Source organism: Cucurbita pepo, chromosome 3 (assembly GCF_057944985.1).
Source record: "Cucurbita pepo subsp. pepo isolate OVF chromosome 3, ASM5794498v1, whole genome shotgun sequence".
NCBI lineage: Eukaryota > Viridiplantae > Streptophyta > Magnoliopsida > Cucurbitales > Cucurbitaceae > Cucurbita > Cucurbita pepo.
Window position 1 is genome coordinate 6,350,257 of NC_141800.1, and position 10,941 is coordinate 6,361,197.

Genomic DNA, 10,941 nt, shown 5'->3' on the forward strand with positions numbered 1-10,941 from the left:
GTGAGATCCACCGTCAGTTGGAGAGGAGAACGAAGCGTTCTTTATAGGAATGTGAAAACCTCTCCCTAACAAACATGTTTTAAAACTGTAAGGCTGACGGCCATTCATAACGATTCCAAACGGATAATATCTACTAGCGGCGTACTTGGGCTATTACACTGACATCCATATTTTCATTCAATTGAGGTCTCTACATTTTTCATCAACATTGTCATTTAAAACTTAGTGTTAATACTACTCTCTTTAATTTTTCGTCATGAAAATTTTGGAGTTAAGGGTTTATTATGATTTCATGCAAGTGACACAGGTGAAACAAGATTTGAGGTTTCAAACATATGCATCGTCAAATTTGTAATAAGACACAAAAATAGACGAACAACGTTGTTCGTTTGAAAAAAGAACTACGTACCATTATGTTACATTGCATTGTAAAAGAAACTATAAAAAGATGGTGGAATTCTGAGAAGATTTCCAAACCCATCATAACACGACGTACGACCAAACCGATTATTTAAACACGACATTGAAATGGAAAATTGAAGAAGAAACAAGAGACGGAAATGAAAGGATTTGGTTTCAAGCAGGGCATTGGAAGCCGGACGGAACCTTCTGTCCACAGTAGTTCAAAAGCAAGCTGAGGGAAACTGAGAGGTCAATCTTGAGACCCAAGGCTCTTGCCTTCACCGCAGTGCAAAGGCACACAGCAGCTTCCAGGTCAACAAGGCCTTGGATTAGGGTGCAGCATGGGGATTTTGGTGGTGAGCCGATCACTAAGTGCACTAGATCGTCCAGCAAGTCGGCGCAGACGCCAAGCTTGAGGGTGTCCCTGGGGCACTTGGGGAGTGATGGTTGCTGCCTTGACGGGGTGGGCTTGTGGGGCTTGGGTGGCGGCGGTGGGCAAGGGACATAGGTGGAGCTGACCATAGTGAAGAAGAGGAGGTTGAGGAGGAGGAGGAGGGCAATGGGTGAAGAGAGCTTGGAAGCCATTGGTGGAGAGATATTGAAGGGTTTGTAGGTTTGTGGGATGGCTTGTGAAGAATTATGAGAAGGGTTAGGGTTTTTATAAATGGGGTTTGGGAATTTGTTGTATTTTAAAATAAAAATTCCTTATAAATTGCTGGATATGAAACACCTAACTCTTTCCGTTACTTTATTAAGTTTTGAGGAATTGATTTGAGAGATGGGTTTTTAATTAGTTTGTCTTTTTTAAAGTATTATAAAAATGTCAAATGGCCTACAAACTAGACATAGCGATGTTCGATAATAAGATATCACATACTTTTTAAAATAAATTATTGTGGTTTGTATGGTTGGAAAATAATATTTGATATAAATTATTGTGGTTTGTATGGTTGGAAAATAATATTTGATAGAACCCTTCCAGACAAGTGGGTAATAAATGATAATCTAGAGATTATTTTTAGCACAAATAATTTTTACAAATATAATATTGTTTCTTTTTAAATATAACTATGAGATTCCACGTCATTTTGAAGGAGTAACGAAACATTTTTTTTTTAACAATGAGTTTTGATATATATTGATGTTAGTATGACATAACAGTACAACTTCTAAAACATGACAAGACTAAGATTGTTATTACATTCATGCTTTGAAAATCTTTTAAAGTTTACTTAAGATGAAAATGGTTATAAGATAAAAGATCTCTCAAAAAAAAAAAAAAAAAAAAAAAAAGTTTTTTAGGATCCCAAAAATGAATTTTAAAACATAAATTGGACCGTTGTTTGCGAATAAGCAGTGATTGTTTAGAGATGTAGTGGCAAAGACTTGTTCAATGTCAAAATGAAAGGAAAAAGCTTTGCTCTAAATCCGACGGAGAGAGAGCAGATGGCCTTTATACCAAGAGCTAGTGCCACTGAGATTTGGCACAAAAGACTTGGGCACTTTCATCATTGAGGTTTGCTTTAGATGCAGTCAAAGAAGCTGGTAAAAAGACTCGCTGACATTAATGATTACATTCCTCTTTGCCGTGCTTGTAATTTTGGGGAGCAACATAGGCAACCCTTTCCTAAACATTCATGGAGAGCCTCGAAAAAACTGCAGCTGGTTCATACTGATCTTCGTGGTCGTCAACGAACAACATCATTAAATGGTAATCTTTATTACATTGTTTTTATTTATGATCTAACGAGAATGTGTTGGATCTTCTTGCTGAAGCAAAAGCCAAAAGTAGCGGGCGTATTTTGAAATTCAAAGCCAGAGTTGAGAATGAAAGTGCATGCTTGATTCAGACTATAAGATCAGATAATGGCAAGGAGTACACTTCAGAAACTTTTAACAGGTTTTGTGAAGAGGCTGGAATTGAACATCAATTGACAGCACTATACACTCCTGAACAGAATGACGTCAGTGAAAGGAGGAATAGATTCATAATGGAGATGATATTTCATCTATTGAAGAGTTTAGATGACCATAAAGTATCTTGTGCATCGTTCATGTTCTAGGATGATGCACAAATGTGTTTCTCAGTCCTAATGGTGGTGTAATCACACGACATTATGAGAAGAGTATTACTTGAGCATGGCCACATGTATAAAACAATAGGAATTCACCAAGAATTCAGGAGGCGAATGAGCTTAGCCTAGCCTCGAAATTGGTCTACATTAAGACAAAGAAGGCAGAGAGATTCATCGTAGACTTGGATGAATGTGTTTGCCTCGACCTAGGCTTACTCAGTAAAGCTATTCATTAAGATTTTCTCAACTCGACCAAGGTGGCCTCAACCTAAGTGACTTATTTCTAGCCTCGATGGCTTAGGCCTCGACCTTGACTCTAAGATCATCCCTTTGAAATGGCTTTCTAATACTGCATGGGTAACAAATTTTGATTTGTTAACTTATTTGATTCGGTTTGGCGTTTTTATTCACTCATTCCCATTAAGGTTTAGCTTCTCCTTTAGTCTCAAGTTAATGTTTTATGTAACGATCCTAAATTTTTACACACTCAGAGTCGCTACCAAGTCTCATGCTTATCTCTTAAATGCAGAATATAGCTCTTAGATACTCATCATAAATAACGGAAAATTTAAAACACATTCAGAACACTTCAAACTACTAGAACACATTGTCGGTCTTACGTGTTTCAAAATATAACGTTGGAATTTAAAATTAAAACAAAACAATTACAAATGGAATAATCTAAATAATGAAATAAAAGCGTCCTATACTCCTATGACTAAGAATTTAAACATGCAACTACCTTATGCACGAGCCACAGTATCTATTTCCGATGTCGTCGTCGTCCGTACATGGGCGTCTTCTTTTTACCTGAAAAATGATATTTGGCACACGGCTTGAGTATTTCGAAGAATACTCAGTAAGTGACCCACTGTAGGGGTCATGCTGATGCAAACACGTGCAACATGCTCTTGGGATCGAGCTCTAACTCATCTAGGAGTGACCTCCAATCTCGAACAAATTGGATGTGTAGTACTTCTTTACACATGACCCACACGTGCAAGCGTGAATCCTCCGGGCGCTCGCTTGGACCCTCTAATCAAGCTAATCTGTAACGACGTCTGGAAGTTAGCGGAACCCCATAGTGTCATGAACTATTCAAACTTGATTGTAACGCCCCTAATTTTCTTTAACCTAATTAGTGACGTCACCCATGCATACTTATCTCATTAGGCGGAAGCTCATCATAAATAACCTTGAAATAGTCTTTCATAAAAATTCATGAATCCAAAACAAAACCTAAACTCCGAAAATAAACCTTCAATACTGAATTCAAAATAAATCCAAATAAAACGATACTCAATCCTATAACTTAAAACAGTCTAATAAAAGTAAACTCCTAAAAATATCCCGTCTCCAACTTCCATGGTGGCCTCAGCTCCGCCGTCAGCCGTACATTGGCGCCTGAAAAATGTAGGTAGCACGTGGCTTGAGTATTTTATGAAATACTCAGTAAGTCACCCCACTGTTGGGGTTAGGAATGCAAACACATGCAACATATGAGCGGGACCTAACTTTTCATAAACTTTTCATAGCCTTGGGCGCTTTTCTATTCCGGGTAGGGTTGGATGTGTGGTACTCCTTCACACATGGCCCATGTACGTGTACATGAACCCACCAGGCGGGCTCTTATACGTACCCCCTGGGCCTGACTTGGTCGGGCACAATGTGTTACACGTAGCCGGACACCACAGAACAGAAAAGGGCCCGCATGATATCATGGCGAACATAAATATCGTATTTCATTCTTTCGTATCATAAAGGGGAAGAATCCCGATGCACGTGACATACATATATGCATGAGGTCCCTTAACATATTTAACATGGCATTACATAAGCAGTACTAACATCGCATTTACGTTTCTTACATCACATGGCATCTCACATGACTTACATTACATGGCATATTACATAAACATTTCAGTTGCATAAACGTCTCATGACATGACTCGATAATTCTACGTGTATCTATGGCATGGAAAGTTACTCGGTTTCTTTAGAACGTGTTTCAAACGTCTTGGTTTGAGGTTTCCGAATTAGGGTTTCGATTTTAAACACTTTTTTATTTTTTTATCCACTCCGTTTCTTCAAAATTCTATTCTAAATCATCATGCCTCATCATTCCCTACAAAAGTTTCGAAAAACATGAACAGTTACTTGGTTTTTTAGCACGTGTTTCCAACGTCCCGGTTTGGGGTTTCTGAATTAGGGTTTCAATTTTCAGCCCTTTTTTACTGCTTTATACACTCCGTTTCTTCGACATTCTATTCTTCATTATCATGGCTAATCATTCCCCACAAAAGTTTCGAAAAACATGGATAGTTTATCGGTTTTTTAGAACGTGTTTGAAACGTCCCAGTTTGAAGTTTCCGAAATAGAGTTCGATTTTAAGAACTTTTTTACTGCTTTATACACTCTTTTTATTCAACATTCTATTCTAAATCATCATGCTAATCCTTCCCCAAAAAAGTTTTTTAAAACATGGAAAGTTACTCGGTTTCTTTAGCACGTGTTTCAACGTCCCGATTTGGGTTTTCTGAATTAGGGTTTCGATTTGAAGGACTTTTGTACTGCTTTATACACTCCATTTCTTCAACATTCTATTCTAAATCATCATGGCTAATAATTCCCCACAAAAGTTTTGAAAAACATGTACGGTTGCTCGGTTTTTTTAGCACGAGTTTCAAACATCTCGATTTGGGGTTTTCGAATTAAGGTTTCGATTTTAAGCAAATTTTACTGCTTTATACACTCCGTTTCTTCGAAATTCTATTCTAAATCATCATGCCTCGTCATTCCCTAAAAAAGTTGCGAAAAACATGGACAGTTACTCGATTTTTTAGCACGTGTTTCAAACGTCCCGGTTTGGGGTTTCCGAATTAGGGTTTAAATTTTAAGCACTTTTTTTATTGATTTATACACTTCGTTTCTTCGACATTCTATTCTCAATCATCATGTCTAATCATTCCTCAAAAAAATTTCGAAAAACATGGACAGTTTATCGGTTTTTATAGCACGTGTTTCAAACGTCCTTGTTTTGGGTTTCCGAATTAGGGTTTCGATTTGAAGCACTTTTTTAGTGCTTTATACACTCCGTTTCTTCGACATTCTATTCTAAATCATCATGCCTAAGCATTCCCCACAAAAGTTTCTTAAAACATGGACAGTTACTCGGTTTTTTAGCACGTGTTTCAAACGTCCCGGTTTGGGGTTTCCGAATCAGGGTTTCGATTTTAAGCACTTTTTTACTTCTTTATACACTCAGTTTCTTCGACATTCTCTTATAAATCATCATGCCTAATCATTCCCCACAAAAAGTTCTTAAAACATGGACAGTTACTCAGTTTTTTAGCACGTGTTTCAAACGTCCCGGTTTGGGGTTTCCAAATTAGGGTTTAAATTTTAAGCACTTTTTTATTGATTTATACACTCCGTTTCTTCGACATTCTATTCTTAATCATCATGCCTAATTATTCCTCACAAAAATTTCGAAAAACATAGACAGTTTATCTTTTTTTATAGCACGTGTTTCAAACGTCCCGGTTTAGGGTTTCCGAATTAGGGTTTCGATTTGAAGCCCTTTTTTAGTGCTTTATACACTCCATTTCTTCGACATTCTATTCTAAATCGTCATGCCTAATCATTCCCCAAAAAAAGTTCTTAAAACATGGACAGTTACTCGATTTTTTAGCACGTTTTTCAAACGTCCCGGTTTGGAGTTTCCAAATTAGGATTTCGATTTGAAGCACTTCTCACTTATTTATACACTCGGTTTATCCGACATTGTCTTCTAAATCATCATGCCTAATAATTCACCCCTAAAGTTTCTTAAAACATGAACAGTTACTCGGTTTTTTAGCACGAGTTTCAAACGTCCCGGTTTGAGGCATGCGAATCAGGGTTTTGATTTTAAGCACTTTTTTACTTCTTTATACACTCAGTTTCTTCGAAATTCTCTTATAAATCATCATGCCTAATCATTCCCCACAAAAGGTTCTTAAAACATGGCCAGTTACTCAGTTTTTTAGCACGTGTTTCAAACGTCCCGGTTTGAGGTTTCCGAATTAGGATTTCGATTTTAAGCACTTTTTTAGTGCTTTATACACTCCATTTCTTCGACATTCTATTCTAAATCATCATGCCTAAGCATTCCCCACAAAAGTTTCTTAAAACATGGACAGTTACTCAGTTTTTATAGCACGTATTTCAAACGTCCCAGTTTGGGGTTTTCGAATTAGGGTTTCGATTTTAAGCACTTTTTTACAGCGTTATACACTCCGTTTCTTCGACATTCTATTCTAAATCATCATGCCTAATCATTCCCCACAAAAGGTTCTTAAAACATGGACAGTTACTCGGTTTTTTTAGCACGTGTTTCAAACGTTCTGGTTTTGGGTTTCTGAATTAGGGTTACGATTTCAAGCACTTTTTTACTGCTTTATACACACCGCTTCTTCGACATTCTATTCTAAATCATCATTTCTATTCATTTCCCAGAAAATTTTCGAAAAATATGGACAGTTACTTGTTTTTTTTAGCACTTGTTTCAAACGTCCCGGTTTGGGGTTTCCGAATTAGGGTTTGATTTTAAGCACTTTTAATACTTCTTTTACACTCCGTTTCTTCAAAATTCTCTGATAAATCATCATGCCTAATCATTTCCTACAAAATTTTCGTAAAACATGGACAGTTACTCGGTTTTTATAGCACGTGTTTCAAACGTCCCGGTTTGGGGTTTCTGAATTAGCATTTCGATTTTAAGCACTTTTCTACAGCGTTATACACTCCGTTTCTTCGACATTCTATTATAAATCATCATGCCTAATCATTCCCCACAAAAGGTTCTTAAAACATGGACAGTTACTCGGTTTTTTTAGCACGTGTTTCAAACGTTCCGGTTTGGTGTTTCCGAATTAGGATTTCGATTTTAAGCACTTTTTACTGCTTTATACTCTCGGTTTCTTTGACATTCTCTTCTAAATCATCATGCCTAATCATTCTCCATAAAAGTGTCGAAAAACATGGACAGTTACTCGGTTTTTGTAGTACTTATTTGAAACGTACCGGTTTGGGGTTTCCGAATTAGGGTTACGATTTCAAGAATTTTTTTACTGCTTTATACCCTCTGTTTCTTCGACATTCTATTCTAAATCATCATGCCTAATCATTCCCCACGAAAGTTTTGAAAAACATGGACAGTTACTGGATTATTTTAGCACGTGTTTCAAACGTCCCAGTTTCGGGTTTCCGAATTAGGGTTTCGATTTTAAGCACTTTTTTACTCCTTTATACTCTCTGTTTCTTCGACATTCTGTTCTAAATCATCATTCCTAATCATTCCCCACAAAAGATTCTTAAAACATGGACAGTTACTCGATTTTTTTAGCACCTGTTTCAAACGTCCCGATTTGGCGTTTAAGAATTACGATTTCGATTTTAAGCATTTTTTACTGCTTTATTCACTCAGTTTCTTTGACATTCTATTCTAATCAGTATGCCTAATAATTCCCCATAAAAGTTTCGAAAAACATGAATAGTTCCCCGATTTTTGTAGCACGTGTTTCAAATGTCCCGGTTTGGGGTTTCCGAATTAGGGTTCCAATTTTAAGCACTTTTTTACTGCTTTATACACTCCGTTTCTTCGACATTCTATTCTAAATCATCATGTCTCATCATTCCCTACAAAAGTTTCGAAAAACATGAATAGTTACTTGGTTTTTTTAGCACGTGTTTCAAACGTCCCGGTTTGGGGTTTCCGAATTAGTGTTTTAACTTTAAGCAATTTTTTTACTGCTGTATACACTCCGTTTCTTTGACATTCTATTCTAAATCATCATGCCTGATCAATCCCCACAAAAGTTTCGAAAAACATGGACAGTTACTAGGTGTTTTTAGTACGTGTTTCAAACGTCCCGGTTTGGGGTTTCCGAATTAGTTTTTCGATTTGAAGCTCTTTTTCACTGCTTTATACACTCCGTTTCTTCAACATTCTATTCGAAATCAAAATGCCTAATCATTCCCCACAAAAGGTTTTTAAAACATGGACAGTTACTCGATTTTTTTAGCACGTGTTTCAAACGTCCCGGTTTGGGGTTTCCGAATTAGGATTTCGATTTTAAGCAAATTTTACTGCTTTATACACTCTGTTTCTTTGACATTCTCTTCTAAATAATCATACCTAATCATTCCCCATAAAAGGTTTTTAAAACATGGACCGTTAGTCGGTTTTTGTAGCACTTGTTCCAAACGTCCCTATTTGGTGTTTCCGAATTAAGGTTACGATTTCAAGCACTTTTTTACTGCTTTATACACTCCGTTTCTTCGACATTCTATTCTAAATAATCATGCCTAATTATTCCCCTTTAAAGTTTTGAAAACCATGGACAGTTACTCGGTTTTTTAGCACGTGATTCAAACGTTCCGGTTTGGGGTTTCCGAATTTGGGTTACGATTTCAAGCACTTTTTTACTGCTTTATACACTCCACTTCTTCGACATTCTATTCTTAATAATCATGCCTAATCATTCCCAAATAGGGTTATTAAAAGATGGAAAGTTACTTGGTTTGTTTAGCACGTGTTTCAAACGTCCGGGTTTGGGGTTTCTAAATTAGGTTTTCGATTTGAAGCACTTTTTCACTGCTTTATACACTCCGTTTCTTTGACATTCTATTCTAAATCATCAAGCCTAAATATTCCCTACAAAAGTTTCGAAAAACATGGACAGTTACTGGGTTATTTTAGCACGTGTTTCAAACGTCCCGATTTGGGGTTTCCGAATTAGGGTTCAATTTTAAGCACTTTTTTACTGCTTTATACACTCCGTTTCTTCGACATTCTATTCTAAATCATCATGCCTAATCATTTCCGACAAAAAATTTTATAAACATGTACAGTTACTCGGTTTTTTTAGCTCGTGTTTCAAACGTCTCGGTTTGGGGTTTCCGAATTAGGGTTTCGATTTTAAGTACTTTTTACTGCTTTATACACTTTGTTTATCGACATTCTATTCTAAATCATCATGCCTAATCATTCCTCACAAAAGTTTCTTAAAACGTGGACAATTACTCGATTTTTTTAGCACGTGTTTCAAACGTCCCGGTTTTGGGTTTTCGAAATAGGGTATCGATTTTAAGCACTTATTTACTGCTTTATACACTCCGTTTCTTCGACATTCTATTCTAAATCATCATACCTATTCATTTCCCTCAAAATTTCGAAAAACATGGACAGCTACCCAGTTTTTTTTTGCACGTGTTTCAAACGTCCCGGTTTGGGTTTTTCGAATTAGGGATTCAATTTTAAGCACTTTTTTACTGCTTTATACACTCCGCTTCTTCGACATTCTATTCTAAATCATCATTTTTAATCATTCCCCACAAAAGTTTTGAAAAAGATAGAAAGTTACTTGGTTTCTTTAGCACGTGTTTCAAACGTCCCGGTTTTGGGTTTCCGAATTAGGGTTTCGATTTTAAGCACTTTTTTACTTTTTTATACACTCCATTCCTTCAACATTCTATTCTAAATCAGCATGCCTAATCATTCCCCACAAAAGATTCGAAAAACATGGATAGTTCCCCAATTTTTGTAGCACGTGCTTCAAACGTCCGGGTTTGGGGTTTCCGAATTAGAGTTTTGATTTTAAGCACTTTTTTTACTGCTTTAAACACTTCGCTTCTTCGACATTCTATTCTAAATTATCATTTCTAATCATTCCCAACAAATGTTTTAAAAAACATGAATAGTTATTCGATTTTTTTAGCACCTGTATCAAACGTCCCGGTTTGGGGTTTCCGAATTAGGGTTTTGATTTAAAGAACTTTTTTATTGCTTTATACACTCAGTTTCTGAAACATTCTGTTCTAAATCATCATGCCTAATAATTTTTACGAAGTGGGTAATAAATGTTAATCTAGAGATTATTTTTAGCACAAATAATTTTTACAAATATAATATGGTTTTTTTTTTTAAATATAACTATGAGATTCCACGTCTGTTTGAAGGAGTAACGAAACAATTTTTTTTATAACGGTGTGGAAACCTCTCCCTAGTAAATTGTAAAATTGGCAGCAATATATAATGAGTCAAAGCGGATAAATATATGTTAACAATGAGTTTTGATATATATTGATGTCAGTATGACATAACAATACAACTTCTAAAACATGACAAGACTAAGATTGTTATTACATGCATGCTTTGAAAATCTTTTGTGTGCATGTGTAGAGAAATATTACACATTCAGCTCTATCCAGACTGAAAAGTAGAGATCATTGCATGTATTTTCATTTTCCGACCGCAACAGTGTGATTATTTGCTGAGTATTTTTTTAAATTATCAAACCAAGTGCTATTTTTTTTAGATGAATGCAAGACAACCATGTAGGGTCACTATATAGGCTATGAGAATGAAGGTATGATAGTTGCATTTTCTATTCAAGTTATAGCCCTTAGGTTAGATATCAAA

At 36.1% G+C, this 10,941-nt stretch overlaps 1 pseudogene; it reads right to left on the reverse strand.

Annotated features, from left to right (window-relative positions):
* Positions 1-576: 576 nt before the first annotated feature.
* On the reverse strand, positions 577-987 carry LOC147793109 (14 kDa proline-rich protein DC2.15 pseudogene; annotated as a pseudogene).
* Positions 988-10,941: the final 9,954 nt, after the last annotated feature.